Source organism: Ceratotherium simum, chromosome 32 (genome assembly GCF_057802395.1).
Source record: "Ceratotherium simum simum isolate JZ-2026a chromosome 32, ASM5780239v1, whole genome shotgun sequence".
NCBI classification, from domain to species: domain Eukaryota; kingdom Metazoa; phylum Chordata; class Mammalia; order Perissodactyla; family Rhinocerotidae; genus Ceratotherium; species Ceratotherium simum.
The window spans coordinates 5,275,652-5,288,762 of NC_141931.1; the positions used below are offsets into that span (position 1 = coordinate 5,275,652).

At 41.2% G+C, this 13,111-nt stretch overlaps 1 protein-coding gene across 8 annotated transcripts in view; it reads left to right on the plus strand.

Annotated features, from left to right (window-relative positions):
• Positions 1 to 5,711: 5,711 nt before the first annotated feature.
• ZNF438 (zinc finger protein 438) overlaps positions 5,712 to 13,111 on the plus strand; it is a 195,934-nt gene continuing 188,534 nt past the window's right edge. For 5 of the 8 annotated variants that reach the window (XM_087420655.1, XM_087420652.1, XM_087420656.1 and 2 more), the window contains exons 1-2: positions 5,757 to 5,850; positions 12,465 to 12,530. The gene's annotated coding sequence lies outside the window, so the exon portion shown is untranslated. Of the gene's footprint in view, positions 5,851 to 12,464; positions 12,531 to 13,111 lie in introns of all 8 variants that reach the window. The other 3 variants (XM_087420653.1, XM_087420657.1, XM_014783562.2) reach the window with 1 other exon arrangement.

The following is a 13,111-nucleotide window of genomic DNA, read 5'->3' on the forward strand; positions in this document are numbered from 1 at the left end:
TTTAGAGCCACATAGAACTTAACTAGGATAATGCTCAGAGAAGTTGGGACTTTATTTTCCCAGGCCATCAGGACCTTGGGGATAACCAAGGGTTTTGGTGACAACAGTGATGACTTTTGTCTCCTCTGTTGTACCCACCTGTCACCCTGTCAGGGAGATGCCATCCCTTTTTCAACCGAATTCAAGGAACTTGTCAAATGCCTTTTATGTGCCAGGATCTGTGTTAGGTGCTAAGGACACAAAGTTGAGTAAATCCATCTCTGTCTTCAAAGAATTCGTAGCTTAGTGGGGGAGAAAGAAGCATAAACAATTATATTACAATATACTATGTGTTATTAAATCGAAGATGCTATCAGTTAGAAAAGACACTATTATTTTTTGTACCTCTAGGAAGAAATTAATTAAACTATGATATCCTTCCAATTTTAAGATGCATTCTGATTTCAGAGAGATTTAAATGTCATGTGCTATTGAAGTCATGCTAAGGAGCAGAGAGAAGAGATGATCTGAACTTGGGCCAAACAGGGAGAATCAATGACGTATTGAAGGCTGAATTAGGGAATCAGATTACTTTAAGCTGTGTGATCTAGGGCAAGTCACTCAACCTCACTTTTTCCCTCATCTGGAAAATAAGGTAATAATAGTAGCTACCCCATAGAGTTGTGAAGATTAAATAAAGATTTCACATAAAATGCTCAGCAGTGCTTTAGGTCTAAGTAAGCGTTCAATAAAGGTGGGCTATTATTAGCAGAGGTAATTAATGACAGAACTTGAACTTGAATAAAGAGTAGGTCTTTTCCAAGAGATAAGGGAGAATATAGACTCCAGGGAGCAAGAACAGAATACACAAAGACCTAGAGGCCTGGTTCTGGAACATTCTGCTTGTCTGCTGTGCTGTAGTAGGCGAAGTCTTTTCCTTGAGGAGTTGTAAATCTTTTTGACACCCTCTTCTTTCTCTTACTCCTTTCTCCGCTCCCTTCTGATCCCAACACACCCACAAAGGCAGCTTGGTTCTTTCAGTTTTATACTCAGAAGCATGCACCTGGCCCTGTACTTGATCATGAACTTGACTCCTCAGAGCAATGACACTAGTTTACTTGTCTTCTATTTCCCTCCCACTCCTCGATGCCACCCTCTTGTTGTTGGGGGCAGCCTTTGTCCCACATCCTTTGTTTAAGACGATTAATTGCTATTCCTCAGTGCCTGACAGTTTCTTTCAGGGGATGATGCAAATAAGGCTGCAAGTGGCCTGCCTTGATTTCCCAGAGGTCCCCAAGGGGTAACACCCTATTAGGACATTCACTGTGAACATTTAGTGAGCCTAACTCCTTCCGGGTTTGGAGAAGTTATCCATATAATAACAGAGCTGAGCCTGTTCAGTGTTTTGCTATGTTATGCTGCATCATCATTCAAAATGTTTTTCCTCCTAAAAGATATTTCTTCTCAGTATTATTTCTATTAACACAGTGCCCCCTTTTTAGAAAGCAACTAGTATCTTGAGTAAGAAACCCAGCCAGTCTTTGAATTTGAGTTCATCCATCCATTCATTTCTCTACACATATTTACTGAGTACCTACTTAGGGTAGGGGACTCAGCTACAAGTAGAGGATTTGACGTTGAACAAGGCCAACATCGCCCCTCCTCTCACAGAACTTACAGTCCAGCAAAGGAGGAAATTAAAACAATTCCAAGGCCAAGAGCAAAGACAGCCTAGGGAAAGCTTCTCTGAGGAAGTTCCTGCTAAAAAGAGATCAAAAGGATGGGGAGAATTAGCTAAGTAAAGGGATGGGGGGAAAGAGGTGATAAAATGAGATATGAAATACTTTGCAAACTGTGTAACAGCAGACATGTGTAAGACTGTATGGTTATCAAACATACATCCCTCCACAGCTCTCCAACCTCTGTCCCAGATACTCCTTCCACCAAGCTCCCTACTATCTCTGCTCATTTTTCAGAACAACCTTTATTCTAACTCTTGTTTTGTGGATGTTTATTATATTGTTAAGTTATTAGTACACTCTTGGGTTTGTGCTGGAGACAAGACCCTTTCTGGATGTAGGAGTGACCTGATTATTGTGTTGATTATGTGGGAACAGATCTCTCAGACCAGATCCTGGAGCTGAGAGGGATGCAAGGGGGTTGCAGAGTGAGATTTTGTTTCTCTTGGTCTTGATTCTGAAAGATGAAATATGCATGAAAGTCAGGCAAGGAGTGGTTATAATAGTATTTTTTAAAACTTTTTGATTGAGATCCATAGTAAGAAATACATTAACATAGTAACCCAGAACACACACGTTACTGAAACAGTTCCCCAACATTTGTGTTTTGGGAAAAATTACCCTTACTACATGTGATACAATCTGTTATTTTATATTTTGGATTTTGATTAGTGTTTTTCAGGGTGGCAATCCATTAGTGGGTCACAAAATCAATTTAGTGGGTCATGATGAGTACCTTAAAAAATGAAATGGAAGCATCCATGCAGAGATAGGCTGGGGATAATGAAGAAGATACCTCCACATTGCGGTCAATCTTTGGAGCTAGAATTTACTTATCTTGGACTTTCCCAGTCTCTATTTCTTGAACTATTTGTACTTTGTTATATGAAACTCGATATAGATCAGTGGTTATGGCTGTGGGTTCTGGAGTATGGGTTCAAATCTTGTCTCTGCTACTCAGAGGCTGTGTGACATGGGACACGTGACTTAGTCTCCTGCACCCTGATTGCCTGGTGTGTAAAATGGAGATAACAGCACTCACCTCTTCCAACTGCAAGGATTAAATGAGATAATGCAGTGCCTGGCACAAATAAACACTCAATAAATATTAGCCATTGTATGTCAATCTCTTTTATTTTCCCTTAGTATTAAGGTTCAGCTTTGCTCAGCTTGATAAGTAAAACCAAGGGAAGAATTATGCATACTGAAGTAGAAGGCTCTGGAAGCCAGCTTGCTTAGAGTAGCAAAGTGAAAGAAACACAAGGGGAAATTGAAATCCTAAGGGTCAGAGTGGGGGTCCTCAGTCCTTCCAGTGCTAACCCTTGAAAGTCCAGGGTTTTATTTTCTTAAAGAAAGCAGTTCCACTTACGGTTCTTCTCTCTAATATCAACACACTTTTGACCCTAGCTCCTGGCTACTCATCTAGATCAGACTTCAGTTTGTTACAGAAACTTGACGGAAGCTGATTGTGTATTTCCCCACAAATTTCTACTTGACATTCCCTGGGGTTCCTCTCCTTGTTTGGGTACTCTTTCTTCTTGTCAATCTTTTGTTGACCACATTACTTCTTTTCTGCACCTAGCAATAAAGGAGGCTTTTTTTTTTTTTTTTTAAATTTTGGGTATCAAGAGAAAAAATACTGAATAAGAAGATGAGAAGAAAAGAATATATCTTGTCACACCATTTTATAGAGGCAAAAGTATTCTATACTAAAAACATTTAATGCACTTAGTGTATACTAGTTAACCATTTCCACTCCAAAAACTGACAGACAGTTATCTGTGGGACACTCCCACAGGTGTAGCTAGAATCTCATTAAAAAAGAATTCCATTTTTTGAGATGATATACATAAAACATTTTATAACACGTAAATAATGAAATTAACAATTTACAGTTTTCTTAAAATTGCTATTTTGCAAAGAAAAATATAAATACAGGAGTCCCCTCTTTTCCTTGGATGATATGTTCCAAGACCCCCAGTGGATGGCTGAAACGACAGATGGTACCCACTCCCTATATATACACTGTTTTTTCCTATACACACACACCTATGATAAGGTTTAACTTATAAATTAGACACAGAAAGAGATTAAGAATAACTAATGATAAAATAGAACAATTATAACACTGTACTGTAATAAAAGTTACCATAGTCTTAGCAACCTCAGCGTACGACTTTTTTTTTCTTTCCTTATTACTTCGAAAACTTTCACCTTTTTGCTTAAAGGAAGCCCTTTACGGCTTCTCTGTGGCGTATCCGAATTGCCAGCATCACTACTCTTGTACTTTGGGGCCACTGTTAAGTAAGATAAGGGTGACTTGAACACAAGCACCACAATACTGCTATAGCTGATCTGATAACTGAGGCAGCTACTAAGTGACTCAGGGGTAGGTACGCTGGGCAAAGGGATGGCTCAGAGGAGGGAGCAGGACAGTGCAAGATTTCATCCCGATGCTCAGAACAGCGCACAATTTAAAACTCATGAATTGTTTATTTCTGGAACTTTTCATTTAATATTTTTGAACTGCAGTTGACTTCGGATAACCAAAACCGCGGAAAGCCAAAACGTGGAAAAGGGGGGAACTACTGTATCGTTATTTTAGAAATATGTAGCACTTTATAAAAGGGATAATTTTTCTATAACTCTGCTCCACAGAACAAAAACCTTATTGTTAAAATTATGTACAGCCTTTACAAATTTCTTACATTATTTGATAATGATCATTAAAACCTCGTATGATATAGTAAAATGTACAAATACTATCCAAATTAGCAACTATTCGAAACTTTAAGTAGATTTTTCCTGAATAATACATGTTTATTTTTAACCAGCTCAGATGTCAAGAGTTAAAGGCTAACAGTCCCCTGCCATCAGTCTTTCCTATGAAAATACTACAATATTTTCAATGAGCGTGTAAACAAACCATTGTTCCAGGCTTTATTTACACTGGAGCTGCCTGGCAAAATCCCACGCCTGATCTAGCCACTTGTTACGATTCCAAGTTTTTAAAAGTAATCCTTGCTATCTTCAATACTTCCTGCTTAGGGTCTGTTTCCAAGGCCTGTTTTTCCTATTCTTTTCTTTTTCCCCAAGAGCGATATTTCTGAGCTTTTACCGTAACGTTTATTTTTTTTCTGCTTATAATAATAATATATGAATCCTACAAGGCAGAAATAGTCTGTTAATGTATCGTCAGTTCTTCGAGCCTTCATCTGTCCTTCTACTGAGCCATCTTTTAACAAGAACTCATCGTTTCTAACAGCACGGAAGAGCAGAGACCAGGAGTCGGGCACAGGAAGGTATCGTCACGTGAGCGGGAGGTGGTGGAAAGTTTACACCAGCGAAAAAAATGTACATATTTGTTTATAAAAATCGCCTTTTGTTAAATTTAATAGAGGTGAACGGTAGTCTGTAAGCAGCTTCACTAAGCGCAACCGGGAAATCCAGTACGATGGGAAGAGACTAAAACCTTACCCGACAGCGCGGGAGGCGGCGCCCGGACAGGGCTGGGGGGTAGGTATGCGCCCGAGTCACGAGAAGGAGCCGGAAGGGCGGACTCGGGGGGGCGGGGCCAGCCGGGGCGTGGGCGGGGCCAAGCGGGGCAGGTCCGGTTGGGGCGGGGGCGAGGCCCCGTGGGAGAGGGACTCCGCCTGGCCAAGCACCCACAGGCACCTGATGGAGAGCAAATGCCCGTTTCCACACGTGGAGACTTTTAACGAACACGTGAGGGAAGCCAGGCAATGTCTGTGGAAAATCTGCTTCACAACTCTGGCGTCCTACCTCAACCCCCTGGGCGACAGCCCGTTTGCTGTGTTCCCAGGGGTCTTCGCCCCCTTCTAGTGACCCCTCACCCCCGCCCCACGCCCTAAGCAACGCTCTTGCAAAGCAGCCCCCACCCTAGGCGTCCGGGCCTGCGAAGCCTGCTAGGCGGCGGCCGCGCAGGTCGTCTGCGCCTGCGCCCGGGGCCCCACGACGGGGGCGGGGCCGCTGAGGAAAGGGGCGTCTCTCCCGCCAGCGCGCTGGGGGCGGAGCCGTGGGGCCGAGTGGTCCCGCGCCCCGCGGCCTGACCTCCCGGAACGCCGGGTCCCGTGACGTCACCTCGCCGTGACGCGCACGCTGTAGGAAAACTGTAAGTTTCGGAGGATTCGTGCAGCTCCCTGGGCCTGCGGGGCTCGCCCTGCTGCTCGCGTTCCCGGTGTTGGTGGTGGCTGTGGGGCGTTGGATCCTTGGGCGGTCTGGGGAGCCGCCGAAGGTGGTGAAGGGACAGGTGCCCGCCCGAGCGCGAGCGCTGCCTCCGGGGCGGGAGGGACCTGGAGTGCGAGGAGGCGAGGCCGCGCCCCGGGGCAGGCCCGCACCTTCTCCCCTGGGAGCCGGCGAGCGAGGCAGGGCAGGGCAGGGGCCGAATGGGGAAGTCCCTTTTTCTCTCTTTTGATGAAGGGACTTAGAGTCTCCTCAGCCCTCGAGTTTGACATGTGAAGTCGATGGAGGATTCTTTCCGAGACTCCGTATCCGGGCTTCCTTTGGGATCCCGCTAGTGACCAGATCGCTGAGGACAAATTAGAAAGATAACCACTTGCTGCCTCAGTTTCCTTTTTGTGTAAAATGGAGGTAAAGCCGCCGCTGGCCTCCCTGATTGTATTTCCCACGGGACCGAGAACATTGTGAGGTAACACAAGCATGTAAACTTGCTAGGAGAACATTTAGACTATCAGTATTCTGAGAATGTGGTGAGCGATGACCATTTGACAAAGGTCTTGTAGGTAGGGATCTTTTTCACAATTTTGCGTCCTTTCCCCCACCGCCCATTCTGCATCTGATCATGGACAACACTTGAGCCGGATGGGCCATCTGAACTATTGTCACTGAACTGGGTGGAACTGGGATCAAGAAATAACTGGTACCATTATCACAATGTTCTTGGCAATTAGGAGGCCCCCTTGTCCGGGTTTTGCAGAGAAAACTTTTAGCGTGCTGGAACTAGAACACTGTACTCAACACAGATACACTGTGAGTTTTAGGGGTTGTTGGCGGTGTCAGCTTGGAATAATCGATCATCATGTGTGACTGCTTGGATTTCTTGGCTTGCCAGGGGTTAGTGCGTTATTGATGAGTTAGTACTATACTATAATACTTCTCAAATTCAGGGACAAGTATTTGTCAGAAACTTTGAAGGGAAGAATATTGTGCACACCCCAGGGTGTGTTTATTCACGAGATTGAGAGAGCCCATTTCTGTAAATTCAGTTCAGGGGTGTACTATGCTTCCATCCTATTTTGAGGCGTCTTAGAATCAGAAAGCAGGCATTCTAATTTTTGTTCTGCCGGTTACTAGCTTTGTGTCCAAAGATGAGTCAGCCAAACTTGGAACTTTCTTTTTCTCTCTCAAATAGAAGATGATGGTATATCTGCTGTTTCTTTTTCAAGGATCCAGTGAGATCATGAGTGTGAAAATGGAAGACTAAGTATGGTATTGTTATTAGGAAATTTGCATAGGTCCCCTAGCCTGGGTAAGAGGTGTGTGCTTTCAGAAGTCAGGTTCTGAGTCAGAACTAGAAATAGAAGAGCAAATAAGACCAAGTCTCCAGCCTAGTGGAACTCGTGTTCCAGCGGGGAAATAGGCAACAAAGAATAAGTACCTGATGTTATTTCAGATAGTGATGGGTACAGTGAAGTAAAGGAAGATAAGAGAAGGACAGTGGGGGAACGGGGCAGGTTGTTTTAGATAGGGTCTGTCAGGGAAAGCCTTCCAAAGGAGGTGACAGTTGAATCACTTGAACTGAGAGGAAGAGCCTGAGGTAAGAACATTTTAGGCAGGAATAATAATAGCAATAAACACTTATGTGGAGCTTACTATATGTGAGCCACTCTTCTAAACACTAAATTTTTACAACCTCTTGAGGTAGATACTAATATCTCCGTTTTTATAGATGAGGAAACTAACACACAGGAAGGTTGAGAATTTGCTCAAGTGATAAGATAAAATGTGATAAGAGACAGTGATTGAATTTGGGCAGTCTGACTTGAGAGTGGGTGCTCGAAAAGGCAGTACTGTACTGCCTCGCAGCAGGAGCAGCGGCAGAACAGTGCTCTGAGGTGGAAACGAGCCTGAGGTGGCCAAGGCATAGCCAAGTGAGAGTGTTTAGAGCACAGTGAGGAAGGGGGAAAGTGGTGGCAGATGATGTTGGAGGGCCAGGCAGACCCTGGGGGCTCTTGTAGGCTTGGTGAAGTAAAGATGTTATTTTAAATGTGATGGAAAACTATTGGAAGGTTTGCACCAAGGGAATAGCAACTGATTTCAGTTTTATTGGCTGAAGAATTAACTGTAGGATTAGAGTGGGGTGTATTGAAAACGGGGAGATAGGAAGCTATTGCCGTAGCCTGGGTGAGCAATGGAGGTGTCTTGAGCTAGAAGGAGGTAGTTGTAGAGATGATAGTAAGTGGTGGAATTCATGATATGCTTTTGAAGCTGGAGCTGCTGGTGTGGCCTTACTCATGTGGAGTGTGAGGAAAAGAGAGAAGCGATGACTTCTTAGGTTTTAGGCTGGAACAACTGGGAGAATAGTGGTGCTCTTTACTGAGACGGGAGAGAGGGGTTTGGGAAGAAAATCACGAATTCAGTTTTGGACAAGGTTTAGATGCCTATTAGAGTAACAATAGTAGTAGTGCTAGTAATAATAGTAAGCTCTATGTGAGTGTAAACTGTGTGCTAGGCAGGGTTTTAAGCTTTTACATATATTAATTCATTTAATCCATATAACTGTTGTATGTGCTAGGAACCGTTATAGTCCCCATTTCACAAATGAGAAAACAGAGATGCCGAGAGGTTAAAAGTGACTTGCCTTGAGTCATCCAACTTGTGAGTGATGGAGCTGGGAGTCACACTCAAGTAGTCTGGCTTTGGAGTCCATGTGTTAGTCCCTGTAACTACTTCCAGGTGGACATGTTGAGTAGGCAGTTGGATCTGTGAATATGAAACTCAGGGGAATGGTCAGGGCTGGAGAGAGACATTTATGTTTCTGAAGAGAAAGCCTGCCTTTGTTCCTCATCTAAGCCTTGGGTGGCGATGGGAGAAAAGAACATAGGCAGTGGGGCTGTGCTAACTGGTCTTGCATTGCTTGATTCTCTTCATGCAGCCAGTATTCAATATCTCCCTTACAGGAGGTTCCGTGAGGGTGAGGTCTGTATCTCTTGTACTTCTCTAACTCTAGTCCCTAATCCAGTGCCTGCCATGTAGTGGATGTTAGGGCTGACTTTATATGCAGGACATTTGGTTAGGTTTTGGGAGTTCAGAGATGAATAAAACATAGCACTCTTCCTGGAGGAGCAGAGTATGAGGAAAAAGCTGTGGGAAGAAAACTAGAGTAGACTAAATGCATAAATGCATGCTGATTTCTTATCCAGGCCTCCTGCAGCCTCCTGTGCCCCACATGCTTGAGGGATGGGACATGAAAGGGTCAAAGGAGCGGAAGAATGTCTAAGCAATCGCAGGCTGAATTTGAGGCCCCCTAAGCGTCCATTTCAACAAAAGAATTACCCTAAATCTTGCATATTTTACTGTATTTGCATTAGTTTTATTTGGCAATGATATAATTTTTACCAAATGAAATACATTCTGATATTTGAATATCGTTGTGCAGTGATGAGTTTTTCCAGTTCTCTTACCTCAGTGTTGACAGGGCTCACTAGTGAAATAAGGGAGTTGGCTTGAAATGTTGCAGCTTGCATAATAGAAGGTGATGGAGGGCTGTGTGAAGTATTTAGACAGGTTTCCACCAGTTTAAGCGTATCATGCCAAAGTTGCACATATTTGGAGAAGTTTGAGTTTCTCTGCTGATCATCTCTTTGAGATAACATTTTTTGTCATAGAAAGGGGATCTGGCGATATAGTCATAGGTGGAATTATATATTACATCTCTTATATGTGGAACATTATAAAACATAAAAACTAGAACAGTATACACAAAAATAAGTGTTTTATTTCTCTAGATTTCTTTCAAAGGTATACTATAACCTCAATACATTCTTCACAATTTTATTACTTCCTACCATGAGTATTTCAAATTTGAACCATTAAAAGAGTATATAAAATTACGCCATTGTAGATTTTATGGTTAATTTCAGAGTTTTTTTTCTTACACTAGATAAAATTATAGTTTGTTTAGCTTTTTTAGCTTTCAGTGGGAGAGTTGATCTGAATGACCAAGTCCACTATAACTCTAAACAGGAACCCTCCACAAATATAAACGTAGAAATATGCCATCTCATTTTACAGTTCACAGATTTTAAATCTGCTGTTGTAGCATTTCTAAATTTAATGGAGTTGAAATGATTAGTATTTCTTTATGCTACAATTGCAGTTAGCTTCCTTAGGAACATTAGATATGGTATAAAGTAGAATTGCATCTTAAATGGCCTGTTGATTGCTCGGGCTTTGTTACTTTGTAAGTTCAGGCTCAGGGAGGGCAGGTTGATGGTTATTTAATTGTGTCAGATAGCTCCCAGCAGAGCGGGAGTGGTAAGTCCTCCTGTTTGAAGACAACAGAAGCCACTCTTTCTAACACTGACCAGATGAAATATAGCATCCTAGATAACTTATAAAACCCAAATTCCTTTTAAATTTATATTTACAGAAGCAAATTTAAAAACTATGTTAAGAATATTAATGTAAACATATGGAAATTGTTTCTTGTAGAAAACCATGTGTCTAGTTGAGTGATGGAATGTAGTGGGCATTAAATATAATTCTTAAAATTCCACTTCTTATAGTTTCTTTTATTTCTGCATATTACTTTCAACTCATATATATACATATCTTATATATTTGCAGTAATAGCTGAATACTAGTTTGTGTACTTTTACTTAACATTGTAAATGTTTGAATATATTTAAATAATTTAAATAGATAAGTAGCGCTTAATTTTGATTCATTTCATATTTGCTTAGAAATTAAAATCATGGGGTTTGGATTTTTTTCCCCACATAAACACTAATGACTAATAATTAGTAAGTCTGAATACTAAATGACTAATAATTAGTAAGTCTGGATGGAGACTAAGCTTTAGTGACAAGTTAACCAAGTTGTCACCCTAGAAGAACACCCAAGAAGAAAATTCTTAGAGAAGATTAAGCAAAAACAGCATGTTGATGGAAGGGATAATTTAACCATAACTCCCTACCATACCTATAATTTTTCTTAAGATGCGGCTATCCTATAGGCAGCATTCTATTTGCAAAATTTATATTGCAAAACTGCTGCTTTCAAGCTACATTCTAAGCCACCAATCTATAGAGAGGTAAATGTGAGATAAACACTGGGATATAGTTCTATGGATTTAGCTAGGTGGATCTCAACTGGGGATGATCTTCTCTCCTCCCTCAACTCACCCTGGGGACATTTGGCAATGTCTGGAGACATTTTTGGTTGTCACAACTGTTGGAGGGGGCATTGCTCCTGGCACCTAATTGGTGGAGGCTAGGGATGCTCCTAAATATCCTACAATGCACGGGACAACTCTAACAAAAAAAATATTAGTTCAAAATGTCAATGCTGCTGATATTGAGAAACCTTGCAGTATATCTTTCTTTCTTTTTTTTTTTTTTGATATTTTAGAAATTGAGGTGGTAGTCGTATGTGGCAAACACCTGACTTGAACAAAAGATTGTGTTGAACTGCTTGTAGTTCGTTGGGAAGCTGAGCTACTTTGGTTCATTTATTGCATGGAAAATAATTCTTGTACCTAATAGCCTTCATTTTTTTGGTTGCCAGTGTGTCTAGGGTTTTCGGTTTGTTTTTAGCTACAAAATTTTTCTTAGTAAAATTAATTTAATTTGGACATTATGTAATCCTGGGTTCTAACAGGTTTGCTGTATGAATCCCCTTCGTTTTTGTACGTGTTGAATTAACTATCTCACAGTTACATGGTTATGTATTTCAAAAATCCTTTTCACATTAATTTTCATATGTGATTATCATAAACACCCTGTGAAATGTGTAGGACATACATTACCCTCACTGACAGATGACGAAACAGATCAATGATTTGCCGTATGTATTATAGCAAGTTAGTGACAAAAGCAAATCTAGAACTCAGAGGTTTTGATGCTTAGGACATTTTTAAAGTTACCAGTTATTGTTATCCCATTTAATCTTCCTGACAGTCCTATGAAATAGGGTTATTATTTCTATTTTATAGATGAGGAAACTGGTTCAGAGATATTAAGTAACTTACTCAAGGTCACCCAACTCATAATGTAGTTTTGATTATTTGAGCTATGCTGCCTTTCCAGGTATTCTTCTCTGATAAATAAATTTGACAGTTTCTGGATAAATTCTCCAAATCCATGTCTAACCTAACTAAGTAGGTCTCTTGACACTGTAGAGGAGGGAAAATTCTCCTCTCTTCTCTTGGTCTCTGGTTGGGCCTAAGAATTAAACTGACATAAGACAGGTTAACAGGAGAAAAACGTACAAATTTTATTAAACTTTTATATGTATGTACATGGGATCCTTCACAAGAGAATGAAGACCTGAAGAAGTGACCATAGTGGGAAGCTTTTATACATTTTAGGCAAAGAAACAAATTTGTGAAGAAGTGACAAGACAAAGGGGTTTGGGCTAGGGGCAATAAGTGTTGAAGAAGTTAAGGAACTAGGAACTGGGAAGATAAGGGTTAGCTTCACAAGATTTCTTAGCCCCTGATTCTGGTCTCCGGTGATAAGAATGTCTTTCTTCCTCTTGGTACAGGGAGTTTTATCTCTTGCTTTCAGGAAGAGAAAAGGAGAGTCAGAGTGTCCTTGCACCTGCTATTTCGTAAGTACCTTTATTTCAAAATAGCCAGTATGTAAAAGTGGCATATTTTGGGGTGACCTGGTTTCCTTCAACACCTAGTCCAATGTTCATGTTGTCACTTGAATCAATTCCTAATTCAGTGTTTGTAATCCTACTCTGATTAGACTTGAGACTTCACTGAGTTTTGATAAACCGTAAGGTAGCACTACTTGCTATTTAGAATTTATGTTTTGAGAACACTAAGTTCAAAAGCAGTCCAAAGAGATGGCTCTCGGCCGTATTTGAGTATACTTGGGTGAGGCACCCACCCAGCACGATTAACTTTGCCAATTTGATAGAGGGATTTATATTTGGGATAGGACTCCCATTTGTTCTAATGTTCTGATTAGAATCCATATTATTCTTTTTAGCAGTAGTTTATGTCAAATTTGAGGCTGTTTCTCTTACTTTTTTCTCCGTGTTGAGCTAAATCTCAGATTGATTTGACTTTAACAACAAACAAAATGATAAATAATGGTTGGTTTTATTTTCCTTTCTGAAACAGAGTTCATCTTACTCTAAATTAGTACATCGTTTTTGTGAGGTGGTGGGAGCTGATGATA